This window comes from Erithacus rubecula, assembly GCF_903797595.1.
Source record: "Erithacus rubecula genome assembly, chromosome: 18".
In the NCBI taxonomy this organism is placed as follows: Eukaryota; Metazoa; Chordata; class Aves; order Passeriformes; family Muscicapidae; genus Erithacus; species Erithacus rubecula.
In genome coordinates this window covers 751,754-763,975 of record NC_136670.1, presented here as the reverse complement: position 1 = coordinate 763,975, position 12,222 = coordinate 751,754, and the positions used below count along the sequence as shown (strand labels likewise).

The following is a 12,222-nucleotide window of genomic DNA, read 5'->3' as shown; positions in this document are numbered from 1 at the left end:
GTGATGATACAAAGATATCATTGATGTATTGCAAGTGCTCTGGAGCCTCACCCTTGTACAGCAGAGCGTGCACCAGTCCGTGGCAAATGCTGGCACTGTGTTTCCACCTCTGGGGTAGTTGGCTCCAGTACTGGATGCTACTTCAAGTAAGCCCTAACAGTGGTCTGCACTCTGCTGCTGAAGGAATGGAGAAAAACACACTGGAAATCCCAATGGTGGCACCACTTTGCTGCCCTAGACTTCAGTTCATACCAAGTTCCAGCATGTCTGGCACAGCAGCACTCAGTAATGGTGCTTCTTCACTCAGGCCACAACAGTTCACTGTCAGTCTCTACTCTCCATTGTACTCCTGCACTGGCCACATAAGACTATGGAACATTGCCTCTCCAACCTGTTTGAGTCTTTCATGTCTGTCCAAAGTCTTGGACAGTCCACAGCCAAGCCACAGATCAGACAGGAGGAAAAAACATCTCAAATTGCCAAGGCAGGTAGTGACACTTCTTGTCCTACTTCTTTCATTGACATCAATGCCAACCTGCTGGTGTACAATGGCATTTCTGTACAAACTCCTGCCACATAGATTGTTGTGAAAAACTACAGAAATGATTATTGGCTCAAACCAACTGAAGGGGAAGGGGCAATGCTCCATTCCAAACTCCTGCCCCCAGGAATCTCTAGTCCAGCCCAGAATGACTGTCAGGCATTGGCACATGGCAAACAATGTCCCATGCCCCCTGTCTGCAGCTCAATCCAGCCCCAGAGTGGCTGGATAACTGAAAGTCCCACCTGGGAGGTGCAGCCACACAGGGCCAGAGCAGGTAAAGCCCACTGCTCTGAGATGCATGTGATTACTTGCTATCATCCTTGAAGTTTAGATAGCTGAGATTGCACTTGGATCCAAGATGGTAGCTTGGTTTTCTCTCTTTTTCACTCCTAACTTCCTCTTCTTGGAATACAGGTAGTAGAAGGTTGGATGGGTAGAGCTTGGTAAGTGAAATGCTTTATTCTGATTGACTGTTTTGTTTTAAATTTTGACAAACTCCTGCTCTGTTATAATTTACCTGTAAAGTTTGATGTTTTTTTAACCTCCCAAGAATGTTGTAGCATTTCTCTTGTAAGCCCACCTCACAAAAAAGTAGTACCTTTTTAAAAGAAACTTGACAAGACTTGTTGCTGGGGCTCAACGTTCACTTACACTGGACCTCAACTGGATTTACAGCAGATTGTTTGTTATTTGAATCCCTACAGCTTACCCCCAGCACATCTGATTCTCTCAGGTAGTGGATACTTTTTTCTCTAGAGTGGTCCACCTGCTTGGGCACACTATTAGATAATCCTTGAGAGAGTACCTTCACCTCACACTTGACAGGAGTTGCTTCCAGAGTCTACTCTCTTCCTGATCTCCCAGGACAGTAACAGGATTGCTACATCACAGGACAGGGATCCCAGTTACCTGGCCACATTACCAGCCAGCACTGCACCATCAGCTGCAATATCCCGGCTCTGAGGTTGCTCTGGGTGTTCCAGTAGCCACAGTATCCACTTACAGCAGGATGCTGAACCTAAGAATTTTTTTTGATCACCAAGCATCAACACGAATTTTAGCTAACAGATGAAAAATACTATGCGCAAAAACAGAAGGAGCAAAAATTATCTGGCTACAGTACCTGCAGCAGTAACTGGACTTGGGACTTTTGACTCCTAGAAGAAATCTACCTGTAAAAATAACCATTAAAAAAAAAAAACTCTGAGAAACATTTTTCACAGATAATTTGCAGCACCTGCAAATTGGCTACTGAAAATCCCACAGGTTCACTGTTTCCACCCAGTCAGTATACAGCATTCTGACTCCTGGACACAGCAGTCTGTTTCATTACTCCACTGCTTTCTGCCTTGACAGAGCCAAATCCACCAAATCTACTTGTTGATAGAAAGCCATCCAAAGACATCCAAGACATCCAAATAAAGGAAAATCTTCCAAGTTATACTGCTGTAAGTACTGAGGAAAAATTATGTCTTTATTTAAGATAATTCATTAAGCAGACATGTCATCTGTGCATATGTAACCCTGTAAGAAGGATGCAACTCGCCCATTTTATTTTTTTTTTAAAGAGAAGAAAGGCCTGCACTTCAAGGCTGCTTGCAGACTTGTCTCCAAGCTTAGAGATGAGGGGACATCAGGAAAAACACAAAAACCCATAAATGCCTATTTCTGTAAGCTTAGTAACAGCAATAGGAGACAGCTGCAGTGTAGGCAAATGACTGCTACAAATACACAGGAGCAAAAAAGCCATTAGCAAACTAAAGCATAACAAAGAAGCAATTCCAGCCTGGTGTACTCACAACCCCTGCTATGCCAACCTATGCTTTTAAGACTAACTAAAATTCTAACTCAAACCCTACCAATGGCACTGTCTTTGCATCACTGATGCACAGGTCTATGCTAAGCTCAGCTCTACATTTGGAGCACAAAGGTGTTGAAGATAGTTTCCTTACTCAATGACTCTGTGGAATAAGAGGATATTCTCAAATTCCTAGGGAAAGAAGTGCTAATTTCAAGCAGTAGAAAAGTAAGTCAGTTCTGAAACTAGTATTTTATCATCAGCAACAAGATCAGGAAAGCTCTCTGGTGCTAACTTCATATTAAAAAACAAAAAAAACCCTAAAAAACCAACACTCAAACCCATAAAACAAAACAAAAACAAAAAAACAACAAACCTGCACAATAAGCAATACTGCTTCCTCTCTTTCCATTAACACAGGCTACCAAGCTGAAGACACAGACTGAGACAATTTTCCTTTTAACTAATTTTAAGAACTCCATTACAGGTAGATTTACAAAAAAATAAGGCAGACCATAGCTGGTTACACTTAAGGCTGGCTGCAAGCTCTCAAACCAGTAAAAACACACACAGGCCTGTCAACAAACGAACATACCTCCGACAGGAATGTTTATATTCCAATATGCATTATTATCTGCAGCCAGTCACGACAGACACAGTATACAACCATCCATGCATGATCATTTAAGCCTGATGCTTGCAGTCACAAAAACACTGGAATGCCAGTAGTTCCAGAAGGTCTCTAGAAATCTACAGGCCATGTAGCTATTGGTATTTGGACAGCAAGGACAAATCAAGAGTTCCAAGCCATTATTTCTCACCTGAAGCAAGTATTTTCCCGTAGGAAGTACAAGCAGTCAAAACAAACCTGTAGGCAAGCAAGGAACAGAAGTATTAAGACAAGGAATTAACTGAAGCAAAAAAGAAAGGAACAGACTTACTCAGACATATAATGAACTCATAAGCACTTCACAAGACTTCTCAGTATGATGCACCAGTCCAAAGGATGTGCAATTACTCTTTTTTCTCCAGATTCAAAAAAAACACTGCATCCATGCAACTAGACAATCAACAGCACAGTTTAAATACTGGCAACAACCATTTGTAGGGCTGAGCAATAAATCCTTCCTCTGTCCCATGTACATTCTTTAGCTCAGTTCACAATGCAAGTGCTCACATTTGTACAGGACGGTGTCACACAGGGCAGGACAGCTAGCATCAGCCTGCAAATTATAGCTACAGACATTACCTATCTTTTGCAGATGCAATTACAAAGAAAATATGCAGTTACAGAGAATTTAACATCCTCTACTATTAAATTAGGGGTTGTGCTCTCCTTTCCCAGCCAAGAGGGAGAATTTAAGTCAGTATCATTGCCTAGGTCATGCAGTAACTACAGGACAAAAGGAGTGCTACAGAGGGCTTAACCAATTAAAGGTAAGAATTAATTACATGCTTCTCATGTTTGAGTCAAGGCAATACCGTTATGAGCAGTTACTACTCTAGCCTCATTCCCAACTTGACCTTAAAGTTACAAGCATACAGATTTTACTCTCAGCCTCCTCAAGTAAAATTTTACTTCCATTGAGGAGACATCCATGAAGTCAGCAAGAGTATTAACTACTGAACCCTTCCACAAGCTGACTTAGGTGAAATAAGATACATCATACATTCATCTAAGCCACCTTCATCTATTACTATGAAATTTCAGAAGTCACACAAAAATTAAAAGAGAGAATTATACCATGACTGATCTTGGCTTAAGCCTTCTCACTTGACTTTTTATCAGAAACTGGTTCTACAAAAGGACCATTACTCATTATAGAAAATTAAATGAACAGAGGTCAGAAGGACTGGTTACAGAGATGCTCCATTACAAACTGCTGTAGATACTTCCAAAAAGTTTAATTCAAGTCATTACCACTGCCTTAACATCTCGTTTAATTCCCTACTGCATACAAAACAACAAAATTCTGTAGTCTAGTGACATTTATTTTATTCAAGCTGGACTCATGAACTTTTAGATCTCTCTCCTGATTTATTTTTAAGCATTTAGGCTACAAGCAACAGCCTGGGATCATAGAAGCATCTCTGTTACCCAGATTTTCAGTCAGTAAAGGAGATAAAACTGCTTCCCGAAACTGTACCTGTTCAGATTAACCAAATCCTGGAATGACTACAGATTACCAACTAGTACAAAAATCCACTTGGCTTGCAATACGCAGTATTTGAACACCGACCTGCCGGGAAGAACACCACAGTGCCTCCCAACCGTACGCATCACACAGGTACGACACAAAGTAGCTTAGGGGTTAGTGAAAAGATCCACCGTATTTCTGTTCTTCTAAAAGAGTTGGAAGGGACAGAATGCAGCCCGATAAAAAAAAAGGCTCCAGATTTCATGGGATATTAAAACACAGAAACCTCCAGCCAGCCGTACCGTCTACGGAAGCCTCCCCCTGCCGTATTGGACATCTGGCAGGGCAAGTACCTGCTCCACGCGGGCCCCGCACTCCCGGGGCCGGACAAGGCGCAGCCGCCCCGCCGAGCACCCGCGGGACCCAGACCCGCCGGGCCTCGCGCCGACAACGGCAGCGCGCGGCTCCCCGCCGCACCCAGCCCGCCGGGCGCCGCTCCGGACCCGTCAAATCCCCGCCTCGGGCCCCGCCATGCGGCCCCTGCCGCGCCTCGGGCCCGCCGCCGCCGCAAGGTCACTCGGCCGCCCCCGCCGGACGGGCCCGCGCCGTGTGCGCTCGGCCCGCACACACTCACCTGCCCGCGCAGCTCCGCGGGCCGGCGGCCACGGGCGGGGGCCAAGGACGGGGGAACGCCCGGGGCCGGCCCGAGCCGCGGGCCTGAGCGCGCCGGGCCGCAGCGAGGCGGGAGCGGCCCCGCTCGGCGCTCCGGGGCCGCAGGCGGGAGGCGCCGCCCGGCCCGGCCCGGCCCTTTGTGCGCGGGGACGCGCCCGCCCGGCCTCCCTCCCCGCGTCTCCCCGCCGCGCCGCGAGCCCGCAGCGCGGGGCTGGGCAGGCGACCCGGCCTGCCCGGGCGCCGCCGCGCTCTTACCGAGGGATCTGTACGGGAAAAAGGGTTAGAACGGAGCCGCCCCGCCCGGGCCCGCGGCGCGCCGAGCCCCGCGCACCGACCGCAGCCGCACAAAATGGCCGCCGCGCTGCGGCGCCGCCGGGGGGCGGGGCCGGGCGGGAGCACTGCCCACTCCGGCCGGAGGGCGCGCGCAGGGGCGGGGCTGGCGCGGAGCCGTGAGGGGCGGCCCTGGCGAGGGACCCCGCGGGGAGCGGGCGGCGGGGCCGGGGAGGGCAGGTGGTGCTGCCGGGGCCGGGGCCGGGGCCGGGGCCGGGGCCGGGGCCGGGGCCAGGGCCGGGGCCGGGGCCGGGGCCGGGGCCGCTGGGGTAGGGGAGCTCCGCCCGCAGCGGGGCACTGCCGCTCTGCTGTGCAGGGAGCGTGAGCGGCGCAGGGGTGAAATACAGGAGGGGAGCTGGCGGCCTGATCCCCTGAGCCGCGCGTGCGGCGCATGTCGGGATGCGGGCGCTCCTGGGCTGTCGCCGGCTGGGCTCGGTCCCCGCCACTGCCGCCCCGTGTGCCGAGGAGCGGATGGGCCTGAGCAGAGCCCACCCCACGGGCTCGTCATTGCCCCTCAGCCCTGTTCACCCTCTGGTACGGCCAGAACACTGTGGGTTCTGCTGTGGATAACAGAGCTGTTAGGGGAAAATTACTAATTTTTTTCTTTTATGCTGGGTTAAAGCCCAAACGAGATTGAGACAGAAGAGTGAAAATTTATGTATGCTGGGATTCTTAATGTCGACTATTACAGTGTTTGACTGGGTGGACAAATTCTCCCTGGTTCAGGTAGGTTTCCTGGGCTAATCCTTGACATTCTGCTCAGAGGCCTCAGACCAGCCGAGGATTGCTGTCTAACAGGTTTCGTGACTGAAAGAGAAACTGCTGTGGCCAAGGTGTCCGTTTAGTGCCAGGGCTGCCGGCGCTCTCGGGCTTCAGAGGAAGACAAACTATGGCCCAAGTGCTTTTCCCTTCCTTCTCCTCCAGCTGTGGGAACTCCTGTTGATGCACAAATCTGGCTGATTCTTTGATATTAGTCTCAGCCCAATGCCACCAACATTTCAGGACCCAGAGAGCACAAAGGGTGGTTTAAAGCAGAGTGTCCCCATCCCTGTACAGCAGCAGGTGCTAGTGCTTTTCTTAAGAGCCTGTGAACTGTGTGCTGGGAATCTGTGGAAGCAGAGTGACTTGCTGAACGTACTCCAACAGGTTAAAAAAAAAAGGTTGAAAATACAGCTTTCAGTTTGGATTTATATTTTAAAATGACAAATGGTTTTCAAATTTCACAAATGAAAATCACACAAATAGTTTTAACATTGCAGGTTTCTAGGAAAAAAAAATTGCAGAAGTTATTAAAATAGAAGCAATTGGAAATAACCCTAAAGTTCTGAAAGAAATAGAGATTTATTTTATTTTACCTAGACATCAGCATAGCGTTTGTGTAGTGGGTTTCTTGACAGCACTGTCTTTCATTCTGGAGTTTCATGATTTAAAAAAGCCTACAGACTCTTAGCACACCTGCCCTGACAACTACTTCCTTCTCCGAAATGTGTCCTCCTAGATCCCACTGGACTCCTCTGCTTTGCTGTTCCCACTGAGAGCACATGACTTTCGGTAGTTCAGGGATGTGTCTGTGCCAATTTTGACATTTCTCCTTGTTCACTGTCCAGGCATCTCACTTCTCTACCTGATTAGTGTCCATGGTTAAAATTGACTGTGACTCCTCAGACATTCAGCATACTTTCCTGTTGTGGTTGGCCACAGAGCAGCAGTTCTTCCTAGGGAACAGTAAGCGCTGCTCTGCCACAGACACCTGGCTGGTCTCTCCTGTTCTGATGCAGGTCACTGACAGACCTTGCTTGAATCAGCTGGATCACTTTGGGTCCAGTGTTTTCCTACACATCAAGGAAAGTAGTAAATGTGGAAAAATTAAGCTTTGTGGCCTAGGAAGGAGCCCGAACTAGTGAGAACAGAGGCAGGCAGCACTGCTTTCCTCTGTTCCCTCTGCTCATCAGACCCTGCCAAGACTTTGGGCAGAGACCTCCTTGCACCTGCCCTTGCTGAGCTGCTGTAGTTCTGCACTGTGAACTTCAGTGGATTTCTCTGCAGGGATGTCACCATGCTGGGAACAGCACAGTCTGTGCCAGTTGAACACACTGTGGGGCTCACGGCCCTCGTGGCTGAATGGCACATGTGGCACAGGGGAGCTGGGCTGCAGCCAATGCTCCTGCTCCACTTGCCAAGCTGGAGAAAGCTGTGGCTGGAGCGTGTGCCAGAAACTGCTCTGGGAGCAGAGAGACACCGTCCCTGGGCTGTGCCCCTCGCTGTTTCCCAGGAGTCCCGTGCTAATCAATCACTGCACTCCAGCAGATTGCTCTGCCTGGTCTGGCCTTTGTGCACCGAGCGAGGCTGGCAGGGCTCTGCAGCCTAAAAGCTGCTCCAAGGAACCAGCGGGTGTGAGGAACGGGCACTGGAGGCTGCGCCAAATCCAGCCTAAAGGGGTAGGAAGTGAGAGCAGATGGTGACAGCAGAAACAAGGGCAGGGAAGACTGAGAAGGCAGCAGAGAGGTGTCTGGGCTGAATAGGAACCTGAGGACAGAGGAGGAGAGGGCTTTCCCTCAGCCTGTATTTCACTACTGTTTCTCAAGATGTGAAGTAGGAATTAGATCTTGCCAGGGATGGGTCAAATATTCCATTTACTGCAATTTCCCCAGTTGTGGCTGCTTGGCCATGACAGGGAACAAGGTCTAAAAGGGAAAGGGGCAAAAGCAGAATCCAAACTGCTCATCTTTGGAGTGGCAATTCCTCCTGTTCCTTCCTGTTGGTGAGGACACTTTGCCTCACAGAATGACGGGACAGGCAGGGGGAAGGGGCCTGTGGACAGGAGCTCTCACAGCAGTGGGTCCAATGGGTCACACGGAAGGGGTGGCCCACAGGGCTGTCCAAAGGGGTCTCCAGGTGAGCTCCCCTCCCCCCAGGTGTGGTGGGCAGTTTCCGTGTGACTCAATGGCAGTGTGGTGATGTGACAATGCAGTGATGTGATATCACCATGATGTAACAATGCCCCATGTCTGTATTTAGCCAGGAGACCAGTTGTTGTGTCTCTGGAGCAAGAGTCAGCGTGGGATCACAACACCATGAGAGGTCTTGGCAGGAGTGTGGAGCACCCACTGCTGGTGTCCTGCCACAAGGCAGAGGCACTGCTGAGTGCACTGGGAATTAGGGGGAGGGGACCACAGGGCTCTGCTGGGGAGCTTGGGACATGGGGTGATGCTCTAGAGCCTCAGGACTGCCATTCAGGAGGCTTATTGGGCAACATCTGAGTGTCTGTCTTCCCATCTCATCCAGAAGACCAGAGCTGAGAGAGATACCAAGAAAATAGACCCTGAACTGCTGAACCTCCCACTTGCAGTCAAGATCCCTGTGGCACCTGGAACCAAGCCTGTCTTCTCCAGGGGAAAGCTGAGTGAAAATGTAAAGGAAGCAGAAGGGGGGAGAAAATCTCTCATCTTCCATAGAGTCCCCCATTATGCAAAGATTTTCTTGCAGCCCTTCAGTTGGAGGAGAAGGACTGGACAAGGGAAGCTCCAGGCTCCTTGGAATACAGAGGAGAAAGCACTTGTCCCTCTTTGCACTGGTTTCTGGCACTGTGCATGTGTGTGACCAGGTCCCTACCTGCAGCAGGCAGCTGTGTGTGTCTGGGTGTCAGGGCAACGAGCCCCTCCAGCTCATCCCACAATGTCAAACCAGGCCCTGGGGCACGTGTGAGGGAGATTCCAACCTTCTCCTGCTTGCCTTCCTGGCACCTTTGAAGTACCTTGGGCTTCCCTGCTTGGGGAATGCACACACTGTTGTCCTCCAGCTTGTGCTGCACCTTCCCAAGGCAGAGACTTTCTGGAGGCAAAGGGAGAGGCAGTGACACAGCCCTTGGGCCTGCCTAACCCAAGGAAACTGGTTTTGTCCATTCTCCACTGGCTGCATTTGAACCTTTGAAGGTTCATTGTGGATGAGTCTGCTGTTTTTCCTGGTGGCCTAAGATCTATTTGATGGTGGGGTTGCTGTGGGTTGTCTCTCCCTAACCACCATAGCCCAGCCTGGCCCGGTTCAGCCCTGTAGTCTGTCTGTGCAGGTCTCGGTGCCTACAGAAGATGAAGACCTTTACCTTTTCACAAGTACCATGTGGTACCTCTTTGCTGCTCTCCTGCCTCCTTCATTCTCTGGGAAATGTCTCTTACAGCTTAACGGGCCATGTCCTTCTTTCAATCTGGACGATCCCTACATCCACCACCCTGCACCACCAGTGCAATACAACCGCCTGCATGACCCCCACCTTCGGGACTACCACAAGCGCAAGGACATCCTGCGGATGCTGAGGAGACAGGGAGTCATCACCAGTGACAACAAGGTAGGTTTGGGTGTTGGGCTGATCAAGAACAGCCCCCTTCAAGCGGGGCTCCCACAGCCCTTGCTGCAGCTGCCTGCTGCTGTCAGAGGGGCAGGGCTGTGTGCTGGTGTCCCTGGGAGCAGAAGCAGCACCAACATCCCCCTGGCAAGTGCCAGTCCTGCCTTCTCAGCCTGCCCCACGCTGCCTGTTCAGCACTGACTGGGGGGACATCAGAGGTCCCAACACCAGGATATGGGGGGAGGGCTTGGGGGCAGCTCCCCTCCTGCTGGGGTCGGGCTGTTTCGGGGAAAGCCGTCTGCGTGGCTTGACAGGGTTTGGGGGATTCTGCCCTCGTCCCTCCATAGGTGGTTTGCACTCTGAAGAGTTCAACGAGTACAGGCACTACCTGGCCAGGATCAAGCTGCAGTCAGAGAAGATCTTGAGGCAGCAAGAGGTAGGTAGAGGGCTGTGTTCGGGGGCACAGGACTGTGCAGGGCTGTGCTGCTGTGGTGGGGAAAGGACTCCACGGCTGGGAGCTGAGCCAGCGCAGGGCTGAGCTGGGCACGGGCAGCAGGGCCATGCGCAGGCACACGCAGTGCTGAGGGAAGCCCTTCTCTCCTGCCCTCCTGGCCGGGCTGAAGCAGAGTGCTGGCCTTGGCCCACGGGAATCCTCAGCACGCAGGGCCTGAGCAACATGACCCACAACCTGGTGTGACCTTTCAGGAAGGGCTTCTGCCACTTCAGGCCAAGTTAAAGGATGGTCCCAAACTACCAGGACCCACTGACACTTCCTGGCGGCGGAAGCGGCGGCTGCAGCCTCAGACACCTTCCAGCCTATCCCCACCCAAAAGCCAAAAATTAGGGGAATGCAGAATAGGGAGAGTAGCTTTGGACAAGGGCCAAACTTACTCCAGAGCTGCACTGGGCCAGAAGGATGCTGGCTCCTGGAGGAAGCCAGATAGCACTGCCAGTGGCCTGCTGAATGCTGTGTGTGAGCAACTAATTGCAGAAGAAGCCACGACGTTTGAAGAGCTGGTTGAGACTGTGGTGCACAGAGTGTTGGAGAGGCTGGAGGTTCCTGAGAAACAGCATGGCAGCTTTTTACAGAGGCCTGGCCGGGGAATCAGAGGAGGACTTTTAGGCAGCTGCATGAGAGTAGAACCTTCAGATACTTCTCTGGATCACCGTCAGAAAATGGAAGTGCTGGCGAAAGAGCTTGCAGCAACAGTGTTGGAGATCTTGGGGCATCATCTGGCATCCAGCACATCCAAAGCTGCTAAGACAGGGGTGGCAGCCAGGTGGGAGCAGCTGCCTCCTGCAGGAAGAACCACCCAAGCAGACAAATCCAAGGACACTGAAACAGCCCCTGCAGATAGAGCACTTGCACAGACTTCCCTTGACACACAAACCAGAGAAGTTGTTGAGAACGTTCACTGCACCTTGGAATCCTTTGTAACTTCTCAGTTTGAGCAAGACACTAGCTGTGATTACACTGAAATCCTGGAGCTTTCTGGGGGAAATGTCTCCAACAGACAACTGCAGCCACCCCAGACACCTCCAAGGCAGGGTATGGAAGCAGGACAAGGATTCCCCAGAGCATCTGAACAGCGGAGCCTGAAAGCAAGGTTGCCTGCCCCTGCAGAATGGGCTGGGTATGCCAAAATCATGGAGCCTGAGGACTATGCAATGGTGAAGGAGCACTTGGAAAGAAAAATGAACCTAGAATCAACTGCCTTAGCCACCACTTCGGATGTAAGTACCATGACAGATTGGATTGCTGACTCAGTATTAGAGCAGATCAATCAACCTGGGCCTGTACCAGCCCCAGAAGAGAATTTTCAAGGGGCTGTTGCAACCCCAGCCACATCCCAAGGCAGAATGGAGAACTGTGCTGCTGAGGATGCTCTCCCTTCTGTGGACCCATAGCCTGCCGAACAGACCATCCCTTTAGCCCAGGCCACAGCATGGCACAGAGCAGAGTGCCCAAAGCTCACCTGAGGCAAGTGAGGTGCCTGACTAGAGAGCTGAAGAGCCCTCGGACAGCACACTCAGACCACATCCTTGGGCTGGTGATAAAGAGTTTATTTCCAAGGCCTTGTTTGTGCTTTCTTTAAGCCAGACCATACTGTCTCTGGGCATTTTCCCTACTGCAACCTGTACAATCTTCACCCCCTCTGTCATGCTGAGATCCAATTTTATAGGGAATTTGAGGTAGGGAGGCAAGGAGTAGCCAGCATTTTTTTCTTGTTTAGCAAACTTTGCTGTTGAGCGAGTGGAAGGATTGGTTTGGACCTTCTCTGCTTTCTCTGGGAAGGAGTTCAGGTGTCACCTGTAAAGCCTTTATTTATGCCCAGCATGAGCAGAGTTGTGCACTCCACAAGACTCACTGTCAGGGAGCAGCAGGAGCTGTGACAGACCA

General features: G+C 51.1%; 1 protein-coding gene and 1 long non-coding RNA gene across 3 annotated transcripts in view; one reads left to right on the top strand and one right to left on the bottom strand.

The window, feature by feature from the left end:
- Positions 1 to 5,529, bottom strand: part of PHF20 (PHD finger protein 20) — a 75,662-nt gene extending 70,133 nt beyond the window's left edge. For both annotated transcript variants that reach the window (XM_079321805.1, XM_079321804.1), the window contains exons 1-2: positions 5,408 to 5,529; positions 3,164 to 3,210 (exon numbers count right to left, since the gene is read on the bottom strand). The gene's annotated coding sequence lies outside the window, so the exon portion shown is untranslated. The remainder of the gene's footprint in view (positions 1 to 3,163; positions 3,211 to 5,407) is intronic.
- Positions 5,530 to 9,590: 4,061 nt separating this feature from the next.
- LOC306809909 lies at positions 9,591 to 11,894 on the top strand. The gene is made up of 3 exons (XR_013776324.1): positions 9,591 to 9,824; positions 10,169 to 10,257; positions 10,527 to 11,894. It is a non-coding gene; the product is annotated as an uncharacterized lncRNA (long non-coding RNA).
- The last annotated feature ends 328 nt before the right edge of the window (positions 11,895 to 12,222 follow it).